Raw genomic sequence first — 6998 nt, 5'->3', positions numbered from 1 at the left:
AAATCTTTACAGGAGTAGAAAGCCTCATCTTTCTCCCGTGGAGCGGCTGGTAGTTTCGAACCGCTGACCTTAAGGTTCGCAGCCCGATTTGTTACCACTACGCTACCAGAACAACATCCATATAAATGGAGAAAAGATTGAAGTTGTGGAAGACTTCATTTTGCTCGGAGCAACCATCAACACTCACGGAAGCAGAAGTCAGGAAATCAAAGGACGTATTGCATTAGGCAAATCTGCTGCACCAGACCTCTTTAAAGTGTTGAAGAGCAAGGATGTGAGCTTGAGGACTAAGGTGTGCCTGACCCAAGCCATGGTGTTTTCAATAACCTCATGCATGTGAAAGCTGGAAAAGAATATTAAAAGTACCATGGAATGTGAATGGGTGAGATATAGCCCTTTGTTAAAATAGGAACATAAACTTGTCACATAATATGTAAGTTGTCAAATTCTATTCTGTACTTGTTCTCTGTTCTTCAGTGATGACATCAGGGGCCATTTATTTCTCTTGATTTTTGTGCTTTATGACTAGTACACACTATCCACAGTACCATTTCATGGGCAAAACTAGCTTATCTAATTAATGAATAAATCTTTTGAAAAATGTCAAAATTTAATGGCGTGGAAAATGTTTAAAGCTTTTCTTCATCTTGTCAAAAAAAAACCCCACCATGGAATGTCAATAGAACAAACAGATCTGTGTTGGAAGAAGCACAGCCAGACTGCTCCTTGGAAGCCAGGATGGGCAGACTTCGTCTCTCCTACTTCGGACATATTATCAGGAGGGACCAGTCCCTGACAAAGGATATCATGTTTGGTAAAGTGGAGGGTTGGAGATAAAGAGGAAGACCCTCAACTAGATGACTTGGCATAGAGGCAGCAGCAATGGGCCCAAGGATAGCAATGATTGTGAGGTGGGTGCAGGTCCAGATAGTGTTTGTTCTATTATGCATAGGGTCCTTAGGAGTCGGTACAGACTGAATGACACGTAATAACAACAACACGCTTGGATAAGCACTGGACTGCTAACTATAAGGTTGGTGGTTCAAATTCACCAGCCACAGTCATTCGAACAGAACCAGGGGATAGTGAATGGCTTCAAATCAGGAAAAGTGTGCAACAGGGTTGTATCCTTTCACCATACGTATTAAATCTGTATGCTGAGGGACTGGACTATATGGAGAAGTACATGGCATCGGGATTGGAGGAAGACTCATTAACAACCTGGGATATGCAGATGACACAACCTTGCTTGTTGGAAGGAAGAGATCTTAAAATACTTACTGATGAAGATCAAAGGCTACATACAACCCTCAGTATGGACTGTACCTCAATGTGAAGAAAATAAAAATCCTCACATTTGGACCAATAAATAGCATCATGATCAGTGGTGAAAAGACTGGCATTTGTAAAAGACTTCATTTTGCTTGGATCACAATCAACATTTATGAAAACAGCAGTCCAAGAACCCAAACGACCATCTGCTACACAAGGCCTCTTTCAAGTAGTCAAGAGCAGATACTAGTTGGAGGACTAAGGTGTGTCAGATCAAGCTATGGTATTTTCTATTGCCTCATATGCATGCAAAAGCTGGACAATGAATAAGGAAGAACATAGAAGCGTTGATGAATCATGGTGTTGGCAAAGAATATTGAAAGTACCATGGACTGTCAGAAGAACAAACAAATGTGTCTAAGAAGTACAGCCAGACTGCCCCTTAGAAGCTGGGATGGTGTGACTGTGTCTCTCATACATTGGACATATTATCAGGAAGGACCAGTCCCTGGAGAAGGACATCAGGCTTGGAAAATGAGGAAGACCCCTAACCCAGTGGCAGCAACACTGGGCTCAAACATGACAATTGGGAGGAAGATGCAGGACCAGGCAGTGCAGAGGGTCACTGTGAGTCAGAATGGCACCTGACAATAATGTTGTTGTCAGGTGCCATCGAGTCGGAACCGACTCCTAGCGACCCCATGCACAGCAGAACGAAACAATGTCCCATCCTGGGCCAACCAACAACAATAATAGCCATTACCAAATCGTTGATAAATTTAGGTGGCAGTCACAAACATACAGTTCATTAGTTCTTAGTACATTCACAGAATTGTGCAAACATCACTACTCTCGAATTTCAGTAAATTTTAACACATACACCCCCCACAAAAAATATCCTGGACCCATCAGCAGTCACTCTGCATTTCCCATCTCCCCAGTCCCTGGCGACTACAAGTGTCCTTTCTGTCTCTAGGGATTGACCTGCATTGGACATTTCGCGTCAGTGGGATCGTCTCACGTGTGACCTTTTGTGTTGGGCTTCTTTCACTCTGCATTGTCGTGTGTATCGGGACTTCAGTTTTTACCATCAAAACGTATTGAAGTTAAGGACACTTTAACTGGAGAATGAGGAAGACCTGCTGTGGTGCTGCGGGCTAATACACTGGACTGCAAGGTCGGCAGTTCAAGCTCACCAGCGTCTCCTCAGAAACCCCATACGGGGTCAACTATGAGTCAGAACCAACTCAATAGCACTTAACAACAGTAACAACACAGGATAGCTCCTATGATCCCACTGAGTCATTTTTGATCATTTCAAGGCTTTCTGATCATGCCTACTCATTCCTGACACCCCCTGTTTCTTCACGCAGCACCAGGAAATGGGTCACAGAAGCAGCCCTGCAGCAAACATGGCCACCTAGCCAAGATGCTTGTCAACCTGGGTATTATTCTAAGGACTGATCTGGGAGAAGGCCAGTATCCACAAACACTTGTCCGGCACTTCAGAGCCCAGGCGCCCTAGAACAAGAATCGCCTATGGTCTTGACAGTGCTGTAACTGGAGTCACAATATTTTATAAAAGCCCGCAGTAGAAAGGAACCTGATCACCTCCACAATGCAGGAGCCCTCCTTTGTTTTGTTGAATTGCTTCTGTTGGAGTTGCCCACCACTGTGATGGGACCACAACCACATGCATTACAAAGGCTGTCTCTTGGGAAGAGAGAGCTCTTGCTGGAGTGAGCATCAGCCCTTTGCCACCTTGGCCAAGTACTGTTATTCCTTATGCTGAGAAGACTGAGACTGAAGGATGACTCAAAGACCCTTTTCTGAGCAGCTGGTCTTCCCAACTCTATTAAACCTAAGTTTTTATCAAATTAACTTCATACACCTTCATATGCATTTACGTCAATATCCACTTATATAAAGTGGGAGATACTCAAATGGTTATGACATTGAAAACTGAAGACTTTAGGTCACTGATTTCATTAGAACCATGAGGCACAGCATAAAACAATGCTTATACTACAGTGGTTTTCTCAATTGAATTTGAGGGGCTGAGGGATAGCTGTGTTTATACTTGGACAAGAATACGTAAGTGAAAAGTAACTCTGAACTCTCTGAATGTTAATTCCTTTGGTGATTGTCCAGGTAAGGATTACTCAGAATAACTTCAGTTTATTATTCATTCAAGTCTCAAAGTCAGTCATTAGGAGAGCTTAGAAACAATAGGAGGTTGACATTGAAGAAAGAATACAATCAGAGTTGATCAATGGAAATTTGACAGGAAATATGGTATTTTCAAGTTTCTTTCACTTACGAAACAACTAACTTTGTTAGGCTCTTTTTGAAAGCTTCAAAAGATCCATTTAACTAGCCTAGAGCTCATCAGTGGTGTCCTGGTATAGTGCTGTAGGGTAAGCCCTCCATCTCAAGGTCAGTTTGGACCTCAAGGTCAGTGGTTCAAGCTCACCAGCTGCTCCTTGGGAACCCTATACAGGCTCACTGTGAGTCAGAATCAACTCGATGGCACTTAACAACAACAACAACAACAAAAAAGCCCATCACCAGATGGTTGGCTAAACAAAATGTGGTCCATACATGCAGTGGAATGCTACTCAGCCAGAGGAGAAAGAAAGCCTTGATACACACTGTAATAAAGTCGGAGCTGCTATCAAGTCGGTTCTGACCCACAGCGACCACTGTAGGGTTTCCGAGGAGCAGCTAGTGAGCTTGAACCGTTGACCTTGCAGTTCAAACTGACTTTGTAGTCCAGTGCATTAACTCACAGCACCACCTGGTGAAATAGCTCAGCCACAAAAGACAAACAGTGATTGCGAGGGAGAGAGAAGGGAAGGTTCACTGATTAAGGGGTAGGGCTGTACAGCCAATTAAACACAGCACTTAGTGTCTACAATATGTTCGGTGAAATCAGACGTTATGTGACTTGGATGCTGTACAAACACCATAGTGTCGTCTACTCCTGCTTTCCGTTAAGTATCTCAAAGAAGCTTGGTGCCTTTGTACTGAATGTCAATGTGCTGAGAACGATTTGCTTTTGTGTTTGGTCCTCAATCCACGTCATTTGTAATTTTCCTGAATCCGATACTGCTCCCTCTCGCCCTTTTGTTAGTCTTGTAGCTTTCAGTGGAGCCAATATTTTAACAGCTTGGAGAATTTTTTCGTTGTTTTTGCAGATCATTGTGATTGCTGATATGCCTAAACCGTGAGCAATCGCATTCACTGATTTTCCAACTTCGTGTTGTGTAATAAGCTTTGGTTTCCCTTCCAAATTGATGCTTCTCGTTTGTCTCTTGCGGCTGTTATCACAAGTACTGGTTTTACTTCATTTGGGGCCGATGATGCACTTCACAGTACTATTTCTGATAACAATTAATCAGAGAGCAAACGCTACAACACTCAAGAGACGTGCAAGCTACAAGATTGGATGCTGCTGCCTACAAGTAAAAGCATGCACTGGTGGACTTTTTAGGTGGAAAGAAAAGTATGGTGTATCCCTAAGGGGGTAACACTGTGTTGTACCATATCCATCTGACAACACAATCGCTCTGTATACAACAGACTTTAGATTCAAATACCGTGTGAGGGAAGCTCTTGTGTTCTCTATACCCTGCTCTCCGATCGGGATTTCGAAACTCTATTGTCATCTTATGGGACCATGGGCATATATCCAGTCTGATGTCGCTAAACAAATATTCTGCCACACAGAATTGTGTTATAATTGCTCTCAATAAGTTGTACACTCGTAAAACTTTAACTGGCAAAAGAGTAACCAAAAAAAAATGAGGTGTTTGCTACAACCAAACACCTCATGTGATTTGGTTCCTTGGTGTAGAGGTTTACAATCATGGTTTCTTGGGACAGCCCAGTGGATTGGTCTAATAACATGTTTAGTGTTTCTGTTCTAACACCTAGCTCATTAAGACCCATGGTATTAAATGTTTGCAACCAACCATGCAAAGCACCACAACCGGACTCTCTTCACCTGGAGCAACAGAGGAAGAAGGAGCATCAGGAACAGGAGAATATGGGATGTGTGGCTAATCGCCTCCATGTAAAACTGCCTCCTTGGCTTTGTTGTTGTTGTTAGGTGCACAACAGAACAAAACACTGCCCGGTCCTGCACCAGCCTCACAATCATTGCTGTCCTTGAGCCCATTGCTCCTGTCACGGTGCCAATCCATCTCATTGGAGGTCTTCCTCTTTTTCACTGACACTCCACTTTGTCATGCCAGATGTCTTTCACCAGGTACTGGTCCCTCCTGATAATATGTCCAAAGTATGAGAGACAAAGTCTGGCCATCCTGGCTTCTAAGGAGCATTCTGGCTGTATTTCTTCCAACACAGATCTGTTTGTTCTTTTAGCCATTGAAGCTAGGTCAAATAGGTGCTATCTGCAGGTATGGGCGTTCTTGTGCATCACCCCTCACTTCATATCAACTGGACTCTTAAATCTCTACTCTAACCCTCTGTGGCTATGTCCATGGGCTCAGGAGTTCCCAGGTCTCACCACACTTTGGACCAACTAGGTCTCACTCCAGGGTGATGGGAGTCTGTTGAATGGGGTCAGGCTCAGCCCACATCTTCATTGCTGCTTTTCCCCCACTTCCCCTCATCGGTAGACCAACTTGGTTGCCAGCAAGATTACAAGCCTGCTCATGGATCCCCTTTGAGTTTCAGTCTTGGAAGGGGGTTTGCCCTGAGAGAACTTGATTGCTTGCCTTGACTGCTCCCCCGTGAACAACTTGCTTGTCAATCAGATTGCCATTTTTGTTTTTTACTTTTCCGGCTGGTCTTTCTTTCAAGAGGTATCTTCTGTTCTTCTAGCTGCTCCAGGCTGGTCTGCTTGTCTTTTCAAGTGGAAATTTCCCACCTCAGAAGATTGTGGATGGGGACCAGGATTCCACCAACGGTCTTATACACTATAAATGCTCCGCAGGAAGTTTCTTTCACTGGGCAAGTTCTAGCCCCCCTTTTAGGTATTCCAATCAGTTATAGGCTGAAGACAGATTTACAATCTTTCTATAGTGATGTTTCTGGCTATTCCTTTCTCTCCCCCGCAAGTGTCTATTTTACAATAATAGGCAAAGGAGACCAAGATTCATAAGCCAGCCAAGCATCTTAACATTATTTCCCCTCTTTTACCCATCCGGACTATGCCTCAATCCTTATATCACAGAGCCCGGTTGTTACAAGGTTGAGCATACATCACTGTCCCATTTAGCCCACCCACCTTGCTCTTCCATTCCCCTTCCCTTTCTTGTGTATTGCGCCCCCCCCCAACACCCAAACTATCATGTGTCTATCCCCTACCCTGTGCTCTACCTTATCACCCGTGGTAACCAACAAATATATATATATTTTTTCCTTTTAGTGTGAGTATTTTTTCTTAAGCTTTTACAATAATGGTCCTCTACAGTACTTCTCCTTTAGTGACTGACTAATTTCACTCAGCATAATGTCCTCAAGGTTCATCCATGTTATGTGGTGGCTTACAGCATCCTTGTTATTCTTCAAGGTAGCATGATATTCCATTGTGTGTATGTACCACAGTTTATCCATCATTCCGTTGACTTCCATCTTCTTTTGATGCTTTCTTCCTCATTCAGTATTTTGCCTGTACGACATACTTCAATACCACAAGGAATGTTTTAACATTCAGTATTCAATAACACCATATGACCCATCAGTTCCTATTGAAATAA

The sequence above is a fragment of the Chrysochloris asiatica genome, unplaced genomic scaffold, assembly GCF_000296735.1.
Source record: "Chrysochloris asiatica unplaced genomic scaffold, ChrAsi1.0 scaffold00445, whole genome shotgun sequence".
Lineage (NCBI taxonomy): Eukaryota > Metazoa > Chordata > Mammalia > Afrosoricida > Chrysochloridae > Chrysochloris > Chrysochloris asiatica.
Note: the sequence above shows the minus strand (reverse complement) of the source record.